Source organism: Odocoileus virginianus, chromosome 29, assembly GCF_023699985.2.
Source record: "Odocoileus virginianus isolate 20LAN1187 ecotype Illinois chromosome 29, Ovbor_1.2, whole genome shotgun sequence".
Lineage (NCBI taxonomy): Eukaryota > Metazoa > Chordata > Mammalia > Artiodactyla > Cervidae > Odocoileus > Odocoileus virginianus.
Genome location: NC_069702.1, coordinates 3567671 through 3581007, shown reverse-complemented (window position 1 = coordinate 3581007; position 13337 = coordinate 3567671).

Genomic DNA, 13337 nt, shown 5'->3' with positions numbered 1-13337 from the left:
AGTATTTGAATGAATACACTTAAGCTCTAGACTTCGTGCTGTGGATCCTCACTTTACTACTCCATGTTTGCACTGTACAAAGAACAGAGTAATGTTGGAAAAAGATGCTATAAACTTTCTAGATAGGAAGCATTTCATTCCATCTGGAAAGTTCAGGGAAGACCTTCTAAAGGAGGCATAATGTGAGCTGAAAGACCAGTTGGATTTCACCAGGTGGGGAAGAAACAGATCATGAAGAGTGAGGTGGGTTTGCATAGATGAGAAGAGGAGATGTGAAGGATGTTTTGGATAACAAAAAGTAAAGAGAAAGAATATGGAAGAAAATAAGCTCAAGGCAGTTTGGGAAAATAGTGGACAGACTAGTCTGGTTGGAGAAGACAAATGTTGTGCTGATATAGGAGATAAACTTGAAAAGGTACAGATGACAAAAAAAAAAAAAAAAGAAAGAAAAGGTACAGATGATGGTGGAATGAACTTGATCTCTGAAGACAGTGAGAAGCTATTGAAAACTTTAAAGCTAGTAAACTATATAAGTAGAAAATCTTCCTGGCTTTCTCTAGACCAAAAATGGACCTCAAGACTTGGAATCCTATCTTGCCCAATGACTGAATTTAGTTAGAAGTTAAGCTCAAATATAGAGCTTGACTTTCAAAGGTCTCAGATCTCAGTTATACAATTTTGCTATTTTGTTTACTTTCCTTTTTTATGTAAAAACACTATTTCAGGTCCCAAGAAGATATTAATGATTAAAAGAAAAATAGTGTTATCCTCATAGAGGATAACAATCTAGAGGGAGAAAATATGATGTACAGGATGAAATAAATAAAGAAAATGTGTGAATATTTTGAATATATTGCATATCTGAAAGTTGCTAACAGAATAGATTTTAAAAGTTCTCATTGCAAGAAAAAAATTATTTTTAACTATGTAAGGTGATGGATGTTAACTAGATTTATAGTGTTGATCATTTGGCAGTATGTACAAATATCAACTCATTATGTTGTATACCTGAAACTAATATTACATATAAGTTATAGCTAAATTTTTGAAAAAGAATGAATCACATATATGTGCACATTTGTGCACTAAGTTTCTGGACAATGGCACAGACTTAAAAGAATCTTAGTAAGAATTCTTAGTAAGAATCCCCATTTAACAGACTTTAAGGGAAAGTCCATTCTATTGACTATAGTAAATGTTATATATATAACATATGCTATATGTATATATATAATATATATGAATGTTAGCTAATGATAAAAGGAAAGATAAAAATAAAAAGGAGAGGGAGACAGGAAAAATTAGAGTATTGAATTTTGGACAGGATTTCCAAGGAAAACTTGTCTAAGAAGGAGGTGACTCAAGTAAATATTTGAAGTAGTTGAGCATGAAACCGTGTGGATGTTTGGAGAAAGAGCTTTTGTGGGGGAGGGAAGAGCAAGTGCAAAGGCCCTGGGGTGGGGGCATGTCTGGAATATATGAGGAAAGAAGTGGAAGGAGAAAGGATGTGATTAACAGGAGGTAAAGTGAGTGATAACACTTCAACACTGTGGTGTTGGAGGAAGACTCTTGAGAGTCCCTTGGACTGCAAGGAGATCCAACCAGTCCACCCTAAAGGAAATCAGTCCTGAATATTCACTGGAAGGACTGATGTTGAAGCTGAAACTCCAATACTTTGGCCACCTGATGGGAAGAACTGACTCATTTGAAAAGACCCTGATGCTGGGAAAGAATGAAGGCGGGAGGAGAAGGGGATGACAGAGGATGAGATGGTTGGATGGCATCACCGACTCAATGCGCATGGGTTTGAGTAAATTCTGGGAGTTGGTGATGGACAGGGAAGCCTGGCGTGCTGCAGTCTATGGGGCCACAAAGAGTCGGACATGACTGAGCGACTGAACTGAACTGAACTGAAAGTGAGGAGGTGGCCTGCCCAGGTGGCACTAACGGTAAAGAATTCGCCTGCCAATGCAGGAGACATAAGAGATGCAGGTTCAATCCCTGGGTTGAGAAATCCCCTGGAGGAGGGCATGGCAACCCACTCTAGTATCCTTGCCTAGAGAATCCTATGGACAGAGAAGCTTGGCGGGCTACAGTCCATCGGGTCACAAAGAGTTGGACACGACTGAGTGACTTAGCACTCACACAAAGTATGTGAGGTAAGTGAGAGATAGATTGCATGGCCCACATAGGTCACAGCAAGGATTTAGCTTTTACTCTGGGGCCACTGTATTCTATGAGCAGAGGACTGACATGATCTGTTAAAATTTCAGTGGAATTGGTGTGGCTCATGTGTTGAGAATAAGCCATGAGGATGAACTTGAGGTCAGAGACAACAGCAGAAGCAGGAAGACCTGTTAGGAATAGGGTGGCAGCAGGAGAGAGGGTATTCAGTTTTGAATATATTTTAAGGTGGAGTGTATAGAATTTTCTTTTGGACAAAAATATGGAGGAAGAGAAAGAGAGGAGTCAGGAACAACATGGTGGATATGCCTGAGTGACTAGATTATGGGAGGAATTGTTTTCTTTTTGATAGCAGTGGAAGGCAAGCCGTCAAGGGCTTAGTCATAGATGGGATAGGCTGGTGAATTCTAGTAAACATCCAAGTAAAAATATCAGCTGTGAATGAAGATAGATATAAGATCTGGGGCACAGGAAAGGGGTTTGGCCTAGACACACACACACTGGATCATAGCACATGGATGGTATTAAAGCCATAAAATAGATAAGATCATCTGAGGGGAAAGAGGGCTTCCCTTCCCTTTTAGCTCAGTTGGTAAAGAATCAACCTGCAGTGCAGGAGACCTGGGTTCAATCCCTGGGTTGGGAAGATCCCCTGAAGAAGGAAATGGCAACCCACTACAGTATCCTTGCCTGGAAAATCTCATGGACAGAGGAGCCTGGTGGGCTGCAGTGCATGGGGTCGCAAAGAGTTGGGCATGACTGAGCGACTAACACTTACTTACTTATTTACTTAGGGGGAAAGAAGCGCTCCAAGTACTGATCCCTGGGTATTGAACATTCAGAAGCAGGGAGGGGGGGAGGGCAGGGAGAACCAGCAAAAGAATCCAAGAAGGAAGGCTTTTAAGATGGGAAGAGAACAAAGTGAGTGTGATGTCTCAGAAACCAGGACAAGAAAGGGTTTCAAGGAGAAGAATGTTATCAACTGAGTCAAATGCTGCTGATGGGGAAAGTCAGATGAGGCCTGAGAAAGGGGGCCCTGACTTAGCTACATGGACCTAAGTGACATGTAGCAAAGAAGAGCGGCAAAGGTCCAAAGTGGAGTGCAGCTGAGTGCTTGGAGAGGCTGACCCTGACTATTCTGTTTTAGTAACATCATTCTCTTGGCTTGGTGTTTTCTTAGGTGGGTACCTGGTGGGAAAAAGGCCCCTTTTTAAAAAGTGCTTCCGTGGTCTTTTGCCTGTGCGTGGATTTTATCATGTGTTCATTTGTGGATTCAAGTGGATTTTTTTTTTTTTTTTTGCCAGAAGACATATTGATGGAAGCCTCCTTTGGGCAAAGGCATGGTGCTAACTGGTGTGCTGGGTTGAGAGGTTAGAGGAAACTCAGAGAAATAGAAGTAATTCCAGTGGCTCCACCACGCTTCCTTTGTCATTCATCCTGGAAACAAGGCTCACTGTGGTATCATTCATCCTGGAAACAAAATGTAACTAGGTTGCCTCACACCCATCCAAGAGCGGGCAGGTGACCTAGGCTTAGCCAATCAGAATGCTGCTTCTCCTCGGCTGCAGTGATTGGTTCAAGGGCCAGCAACCACCGCCACGCAAAAGCTACACCGTCTAGCACCTGCATCCAATAGCATACCAGGCTTGGGGAGGACTGGGCTGTGAATGGCAGAAGTGGGGAAGTTTTCAGCTTCCCCAAGAGGCCCCAAACTGGCAGGGTATGGAAGGCAGGTGGCAGTCTCCAGCAGCAAGCGGGAAGCTGTGACTGCAGGGAGATCCTCGGCTGAAGGGCACGTCCCACCGGGAACCTCCCTTTCCGACGTGGCCCCCCTCAGCTGACTCTTGGTACTTGGTTGGACCGACCTCAGGAGCGGCCTGGCTGTTTTGCATTATCAGCATGTATTACAAAGCCACATGATAAATGACGGCCTGTTTCCTCACTTCTGTTTTCGAGGGCACCACAAAAGGACATCACACTCAACAGCCATGCTGGACCAGAACTCCCTCCGCCCCCACTGTCCCACTGCGCCCCCTCCGCCCCCCCACCACATGAGTAAGATTCTCCCCCAAGCATGATTGATCACAGGAATGGCAGGACTCCAGCTGAAGCTGGGGAGAGAGGAAGGATGGGCACTGGGATTAAAGTGGATGGAAAAGTTAAAAGAGTGAAAATTTTTATTTTTGCAACGTGCCCCTCTGCTAACCATTATTTCAAAGCTTCCTGAATGGAAGCAAATCAGGAAACAGCAGTGGGATTAATAAAATCATACTTGAGAACAGCTGGGGACAGCATCGGTGACCATTAATAACACCACTATTGTGCTCATACACACACTTGGCTAATGTCTTTTTTTCCTCCCAATGTCCCCAAATTTATTTATTCTTTTTTGGACAATCAGAGTGTAATTCAAAAAGTTAAGTGACTTGCCCAAGGTCATCCACACTGGATCAAAACAGGGCAAGAATTAAAATTATGTTCTTGTAATGCCGTTTCTTCACCCCTCCACACTGGATGTGCTTAGCTTTCCTGGCTGTGCCCTTCTGCCCCCTCTGCCTGGGGCGGTTCAGCTCATTTTCAGTCTCAGTGAACAAGGCGAACAATGTTACTTTCAACACTAAGCCTGAAGATGAATGTCCTAGAACGAATCCCCATTGCTTTTTCTGGCGATTGACCTGGTTGACCTGGCCTGAAAATTGCCTTAAGCAAAAGCATTTCAGACCTTAAAGAATTTATTTTCTTTTGTTCTCCTCTCTTTCCTTTGTGGCAGGGACTTTTGTCCACCTAGTTCTCAGTTTTTAAAGAAAATATCCATTGACCTTAACTTCTTTTTCTGTCCATGCGCTCATTCATTCATTCATTCATCAACTACATTTATAAAGCGTAAATATTTATTGAGCACTTACTATGAACCATGCCAAGTTCTCTAAGGGCAGTGGCCCAATCCAGCCAGGGGTTAGGAGATCTTTCCTTGGGCAAGGACAGATTAGCTGGGACTTGAAAGATGACTGGGCTTTAGTCAGGCTAAGATGGGGCTGAAAGAAAATTCCAGGACAGCAGGTACATACAGCTGAAGGCAGTAGGAAGTGGGGCCCCTCAGAGAAGTGCCCAGGTGTTCAGTTAGCAAGAAAGAGGTCTTTGAGAGATAGACTCTAGAAGCGTAAAGTCTGTTGAGGGATGTGGACTTTCTCCCAAGAATCAAGGGAAACTAGGAAGGTTTTAAATACACAAGTTTCTAGCTCCATCTCTTTCTTCCCCCTTCATCCTAGAACTCTTAATGGATATGAGAGAAAAGCAAGTCTTTTTATTTTAAAAGACACCTGAGTTCCCAGGCCCTGGCCACTCCCATGCCTCCTTAACTGGGTGTGAACCCCTCCTCCCTGGGCCTTCTGATTTTAGCAAGAGAGGAGGGGGCAGTTCTGGGGTATGGGTCATACCTTGGTGAGATCTAATTTCAAGAGCTGCCCTAAACAGAAAATGGTTAAGAGAACCCCAGTGCCTAAGGAGATGCAGAGAAGGGGATTAGGGGACAAACACAGCTGGGGAGGAACAATCCTAAAATTCTGTGATCCAGAGCCAAATTCCACAAGTGCTTCAGAAAGCACCTACCAGGCCACGCTTGTAACTGTGTGGGGAATCAGCACAACGACCCTCCTGTCTCCCGCTGACTTGTTTTGGGTGTGCCCTTGAGATTCCAGTCCTGATTCTCCACTCAGGGAGTGGAATCTTGGAACATGCTCCCTTTTTAAACCTCCGACCTTGCCTGTTCACCCATGCACACCCCAATTCCACAGAACTGCCTGTGATGAAACCATTTTCATCACTGCTCCTGCCGCTTCAAAGCCATTCCCTCTGCTGCCTACGGAGAGTAACTGTCTTGTCTGGGGCCTCCCTGGGATTGGAAGAGAGGGAAAGGAATCTTACTGTTCACCAAGCATAATGATCCTACCCTTGCTCTGGCTGCTTGGATGCTTCCTCAAGACACCTTCCTCCCATAGAGTCTCTGTTTATCTATTACCTTCTTACTGAGGTCCTCTCTGTCTTATTTAACACCATCCACCTGCTCCATCCTTCTTATCCTACTTTCCTTTTCCCTTTTTCTACATATCTGTCTTAGAATACACTAATTTATTTATGTACTATGCTTATTGTTTATTGTCTGCTTTATCCAACTAGAATGCAAGCTCACAAGGGCATGGGCGTGTCCCAAGCTCACATAGCATTGCTTGAGTGTGGTGAGTGTTCACTGAGTGGATGAACATTCTGCCAGCAGGATGATGCGTTGTTTCCTCAATTATTAGTTTCATGCTTTGTTGGCAGTGGACACTGATGTCATGCAAGAAGTTATGCACAGGCAACATCTCCCCTCCAGGGTTCTCTGAGGTACCTCACATTCAGTCAGTTCTCCTTTGACATGTAGGAATGAGACAAAGGATAAGAAATCAGTCTCTGATAGGCACTGAGCATCAAGGGAGAAAGGTTTGACACCCACAGGCAGATGTACAACCCAATGCTATTAAAATAGGGGCAGGTGTTATGAGCCCTGAGAAATGTCCGTTGGTACGAACTCTCATGAAGTCAGGAGGTGGCAGGCCAGCAAACAGTGACCACACTCCAATCAACAAGGTCAGCGAAGAATTTACATGCAGGAAGTCATCTATTTTTAATATTGCAATTGCTTTCCTGTTTTCCTTTATTCGGTATGTTACCGCAGGAGCCCCATTCCAAGAGTTTTGTTTGAATGCTTTCCTCTCCTATTTTTCTTTTTTAAATTTGGATGCAACCTGGTATTTCCAGAGAGCAAATGTTCTATTATTTAAAGAAAACCAGGAGGAGGCCGGGTCATCTGTCAGGCTGAACAATGCTGGCCTGATGTAGAGAGTGAGGGTCACAAAGGTTGGAGATGCTTAAGGGTCAGGCTGAAAGTGATCTCTCTTGGGGGGATGGTGTGAAAGAAGGGCTGGGTGAGCCAACCCAGTGAAGCAGGAGGTTTCTTGCCAAATTGGCAGCACTTGAAGTGAGTCCCCAGTATTCCAACCCCCACTCCCGTCCTACCTCACCACACCCCCATAGAGCAAGAGGGAGACATTCCTTTCATACCCAAAACACTCCAAGCCCCTCTTGGATGTATTTTCTTGGCCAATTATCTGTTATTCAGCTGAGGTTTTGTAGACTTTGTATTTTCCAAGCACCAAAATTGCAAAGTTTCCCAACTGTTTGATTATAACTCTGCAATCAACTCTGTTTGCTTTATTCTTTCATTAGCCCTTCACAGTGCCATGATCGGAGCAGAGGCAAAGGCAATCAAGAGATTTTTCTGAACACAGATTCTTTTCTTTTTGCCACACTATGCAGCATGTGGAACTTCCCTGACCAGGGGTCAAACCCTGGCCCCCTGCAGCAGAAGCACAGAGTCTTATCCACTGGATCACCAGGGAAGTCCCAGAACACAGATTCTTTATTGTAATGCAATTAACGTTGAGCTACATCTGTGCCAGACTAATGCAGTTCACTGGGTCCTAAGTGTCCCAAATGGTCCTCCCTTTGTAGCTGAAGCACTTGAATTTGAGTTGATGGACTGTTAGTCATTCTTGGAGTTTAGTCCCGGGTCTTCCATCGACCCCTCTGGCCTGGTTATTTCAGCTCTGCTCAAATAGTCTCAGGGAAGGCACTTCCCTCTCTGAGTAGCAGCCCTGGACTTCCTGCCCTGACCTTGCAGATGTTTCCGTAATTTCTCCTGGAAATCTTGATGGTCCCGTGCCCCTTGCAAGTCCTAGGTCATGCCCACCCCCTCTTTCTATGTCCCCTGTTTGGGATCTCTAAGTCATATTCGGATGTCCAGTTGGGGCTCCTTTTTGCTGGTAGCACAGCTTTACCTATTTTTCTTGTGACTTCGGCAGACTCTTCAGGGAAAAGTTTTTATAGAACAGAAAGGTGTTAAGTGCACTCATCTTTCACAAAGACATTGCAACTAAGAAACAACCCTGAATTTTTTGTATTCAGAATGATTTCAAACATTCACCCACGAATGCAAATGGAATTTTGCAGTGAGCGATGCTAATGCCATATTAGAAAAGAGAACCTGTCAAAGTAAAGTAATTCATTACTGATCAGAGCAGAAGCCCAACAAAGAACTCTCACCACCAGTACCCTCCCCAGATCTTGAGTTATGTTTTAGGGAAACAAAGCTTTCCATCTTGTAAGAGTCAAGCTAATAGTCCCTTGTTCTAGACACTCACTTCTGTCGTCTCTGATATCCATATGCTTTGAAAAAGCGATTATATTATTTGAGCCAAAATTGGCTTATCCTGTACCTTGTTCAACAAATAATATAGGGGACAATACATATAATAAAATATAGGCCTAAAATTGAATAACAGGGCCAGAGAAATGTAAATTATAACAAATGCAGAGTAAAGATGAGGGAACTCAAAAAATCTTATCAAGTTACCATAGTTGAGCAGTAAGTTTGCCTCAGAGCTCCCTGATGGCCAAGGCAAAGAAAGAAATGTGGTCAGTGGTGTGCTTGCAAAGTCACTTCAGTTATGTTGACTCTGCCATCCTATGGACTGTAGCCTCCCAGACTCCTTCGCTGTGGCATTCCCCAGGCAAGAATACTGGAATGGGTTGCCATTCCCATCTCCAGGGGATCTTCCTGACCCAGGAATCGAACCTGGGTCTCCTGCATTGCAGGCGGATTCTTTACCAGCTGAGCCAGGAACAGGGGCACAGATGGTGTGAAATAATAGTACTTAAACATCATTTTTTGTCCCAAAGCCAGTCTGCAGTGCACATGGAATGTTATCACTGCAATGCATGCTTGTGCTGTGTTAGCCACTGAACATATTATATGTATGTACAGTGTACAAAATGGACTTACCCGCCTAAGTCTGGTAGGTTACAAATCACTTTTCCCTCATCTCCAAAAATCAGTTGAAAATATTCCCTGAAAATATCCCTTTTGAACCTCAAATTCAACATGTCTCAGAGACTTTGCTATGACCAAAACTTCAGAATCATCTTTATCATCTCCATTTCCTGTTCTCCATCTAATTATGTATCAATCTGCTTACCCACCTGTCTTCCCCTCAGAAAACATCTCCTGAGCTCCTCCTGTGCAGCCGGCACTGGGCAAGGCCCTGAGTATTAGACGAGGAGGAGGGGAGACAAGGTCTCTCCCTCATGAAGGCTCCCATCCAATAGAGGAGACAGGTGTTACTCAACTCATCAGAGGAACAAATAATGAATTATAACCAGGACAAATGCTAAAAAGAGAAGTAAGCTCAGTTGATGCTTATTTCACAAGAAGCATCCTGAGTTTATTTTTCACTTTTAAGTTTATTTTTTCTTTCCCTTCACCATGGCCATACACCTTGAGCAGGATTTAGAATCTCATGTCCAGATCTCTGCAGTAAACCTTCCGTTCGCTTCCTCTACTCAGCACAATATGAGGACTCCTCACTGCCGACACACTTGGGGCCTTTCTGCCTGGGTGTCTCATTCTTTAATGGTCCTTCCTATTTGACCCGCTCACCACTGTTATCTCTCCAAATTCTTCCACTCACTCTTTAAGATCCAGAAAATGCAAATGAACTTATTTATAAAACACAAATAGACTCACAGACATAGATCACAAACTTATGGTTACCAAAGGGGAAGGGGGGAGAGGGATAAATTCAAAGTTTAGGATTAAAATATACACATTGCTGTATATGGAGTAGAAAACCAATAAGAACCTACTGTATAACTCAGGGAACTACACTCAATATCTTGTAATCGATAACTGAAAAGAAACTAAAAATGTATAGAATATTTGTATATGTGTATATATATATATATATGTGTGGGCTTCCTGGGTAGCTCAGCTGGTAAAGAATCCACTTGCAATGCAGGAGACCCTGGTTTGATTCCTGGGTCAGGAAGTTCCCCTGGAGAAGAGATAGGCTACCCACTCCAGAATTCTTGGGCTTCCCTGATAACTCAGATGGTAAAGAATCTGCCTGCAATGCGGGAGGCCTGGGATCGACCCCTGGGTTGGGAAGATCCTCTGGAGGAGGGCAGGGCAACCCACTCCAGTTTATTCTTGCCTGGAGAATCCCCCTGGACAGAGGAGCCTGGCGGGCTACAATCCATGAGATCACAAATGAATCATTTTGCTTCTACCTGAAACTGACACATTTTAATCAGCTGTGTTTCAATAAAACTTTTTCAAAAAAGACCCAGCGGAAGTGTGATCCCGTCATCTCTGGCCAGAATTGGACTCCTCCATCTCCCTCCAAGGTGCAGTCCCTGTCCTCATCACTTCGGTGGCACATCTTACACACCACAGCCACTCGTGTGTATCCTCTCGCCCATGTGTGTGCAAATGCCTGCAGGACAAGGACTCCGTGTAGTGATCACTTGTCATAATTTTGGCTGCACCAGCCTCTGAAATCCCTTTCCATGTTTTGGGAATTGAGTGTTTGTTAAAGACTTGACTCACATCCTACAACAGAAGTTCCTAGGCATTCATGTTCCCAGGCATCTTCGTTGTTAGGGTTCAGACAAGTGACTGTGTTTTTCCAAATGAAGAGCTAATGATGCCGAGCAGCGAGGATATCAAAGACGCTCTCTGGTGGAGGCTGCAGCCCCGCCGTGGTGATGTGCTGCTGACATCTTCCAGTGCCCATGATGATGCAGTCAATGGTGACAATTTCCTTACCAGATTGGGTCTGTGAAATGACTTTAGGGTTTGTCCCCGTTGGCATAGCCATGTGTCTCCAGGATTCCGTGAGCGACTCAATATCCTTTTATAAACCCCTTCCTGCTTAACTCAGCTGCAGTCTGTCTTAGCCTCCAAGGATAGTCACACACAGCCTCAGTCATGGTAAGAACTGTGTAAATATTTGTTGAATAAATGCATGAACTGTTATTACTAGCTGTATTAGCCTACAACTGTGCTTCCCCATCCAGAAATGAACTAACAGTTCCTATCCCAAAAGGATGCTGTAAGAACTTGATGAGATCATGTATGCACAGCAGCTGGGACGTGGTGCATAAGCAATAAAGAAGAGTTTGGGGGTGGAAATAGGGACCTGATGATGATAACAATAGATCAATGAATACTCCACGCTTGCACAGGAGAGAATTTGAGAAAGTTCTGTGTGTCAGGGACATGTGCTGAACTTCTAAGCTTGTTTCATGTCATCCATATTTAAACATGGGCTGTCTTAGTGTTTCCACCAAATCTGAGGTTTGTACGCCCAGGCTTGGAACCTGGCAGGACCAGTGAATGCAAACCTGTGTGAAAGCTCACCTGATAGAGTACTATAAAGCAAGTGTTTCTTTTGACATCATTCCATCACCCCCAAGAGCCTCAGAAAAAGCCAACCTTTGACTCAGGAGCCTAAGGAAGTAAATCAAGGTTTCAGTTCAGTTGCTCAGTCTTGTCCGACTCTGTGACCCCATGGATTACAACATGCAAGGCTTCCCTGTCCATCACCAACCTCCTGAGCTTGCTCACACTCATATCCATCCAGTTGGTGATGCTGTGATTAAAGAACACCAAATCTTGAACTGAAAGATGACTTTTTCAAAGAACCAGAGCACCACTTGCAGGACAACAGAGGAACTTGAAGAATGAAAGAGACGTCAGGCAACCTTGTACCTGCTAGAGAGAGAAATGAAAAGTTCAAGCGAACAGCATGTTGGAATAGCTTCCAGCTGACCCAGCAGTGAGAAAGCAAAAGCAGCCCAGCTCTGAAACCAGTTGCTGAAAGCCAAGGACAATCTTAAAAGAAGCGTGGCATGGCAAAGTCTGTTGACCCAGTCTTTGATCTGTATCTTCCTTTATGCCTCTGCCACACAGATGATTACAGTTCTCACATTTTCATGCCCAGGGTCAATGTTTTTGATATTTTGTTCCTCATGGAGTTTTCTTGGTAGTAAATTTGACTTTTTAAAAATGCGGTATTTAAATATTTATTTTGGTCGCTGAGTTTTGGGGAGTTCCCCCACAGCTTTTCTCCTCAGTTGCTTCACCTTAGTCCTGGCATGGGCCATGCCAGATTGTAGTTCACAAATGTTCCCATGTAGGATCACATCCATTCTTCATAACAACCCAGTAAGAAGGTAAGGCTAGCTCCATTTGACGGTGAAACAAACTGAGCCACAGGGAGATGCAGTGTCTTGCTCAGCTTCATGCAGCTAATTGGAAAATTTCACCTGTTCAAGTCGAATTTGAACACGAGCTGCATTCTAACTGCAGAGATAAAACTGCAGTCTAGGAAAACAGATGAGGGACAGCATAGGCAATTGGGTAATACTGGGTTGAAACATATAAAACTCAAGAAGCATTATAATTGAAACTGAGATAACTATATGTTTAAAGCAGAATGACTGTAAGGTTGAAAGGAATTACTTTCCAAGGAGTACATGACATTTGCCTCTTAGAAAGTCACACTGAATGAAATGTTTCCATGATATTCTCTTCTCCAAAGAAATATTTCTGTCTACAAATTCTTTAAGTCATCAGCTCTGTTTGGCATGCAGGCCAGTTCAAAACCCTACTTGTGCTATCCTGCTCCATAGTAGCAACCGGCTTTAAGTTTTCATTTCTTCCTTCGTTAAAACCAGGAATTCGTTTCCCTTGGATACACGCGGTCAAAGCCACTTTTAATTAAATTTCTGAGAAACTTGGCAGAATGAAGGAAAAACATTTGACTAGCCAATCTTCCTGAGAACAATATCCATAAGTTCTACAGAAAATTGTTTTCATTAATTTATAATTACAGCTCATTCTCACTCACATGCTTATCTACAGAGAACTTTTGGAAGCACATAGGCAAGAACCTGAAAAAACTCCAGCCAGCTGAACTTGCGCCACAGGGGGAATCACCCCTGATGAGTCTTTGCAGCAGATTTCAGCACTGAGTGTTTTCAGGAAGACAGGACTCCCTTTCAAGTGCTTGCTGTGTAGTTTCAAAAGCGCAGCTTTTTTGAAAGGGAAACTGGTGGATGAATCTGCCATGGGAAACCTCAGAAGACGGACTCATGGACTCTTTCATGCATGTGCTTCCAGTCTGGGTCTTAGTGATACTAAGAGAGCTCAGTAACATTGGTGGAGTCTCCTTATAGTCCAATTTTTATTGCAGGGACAGGAGGCATGAGAAGGT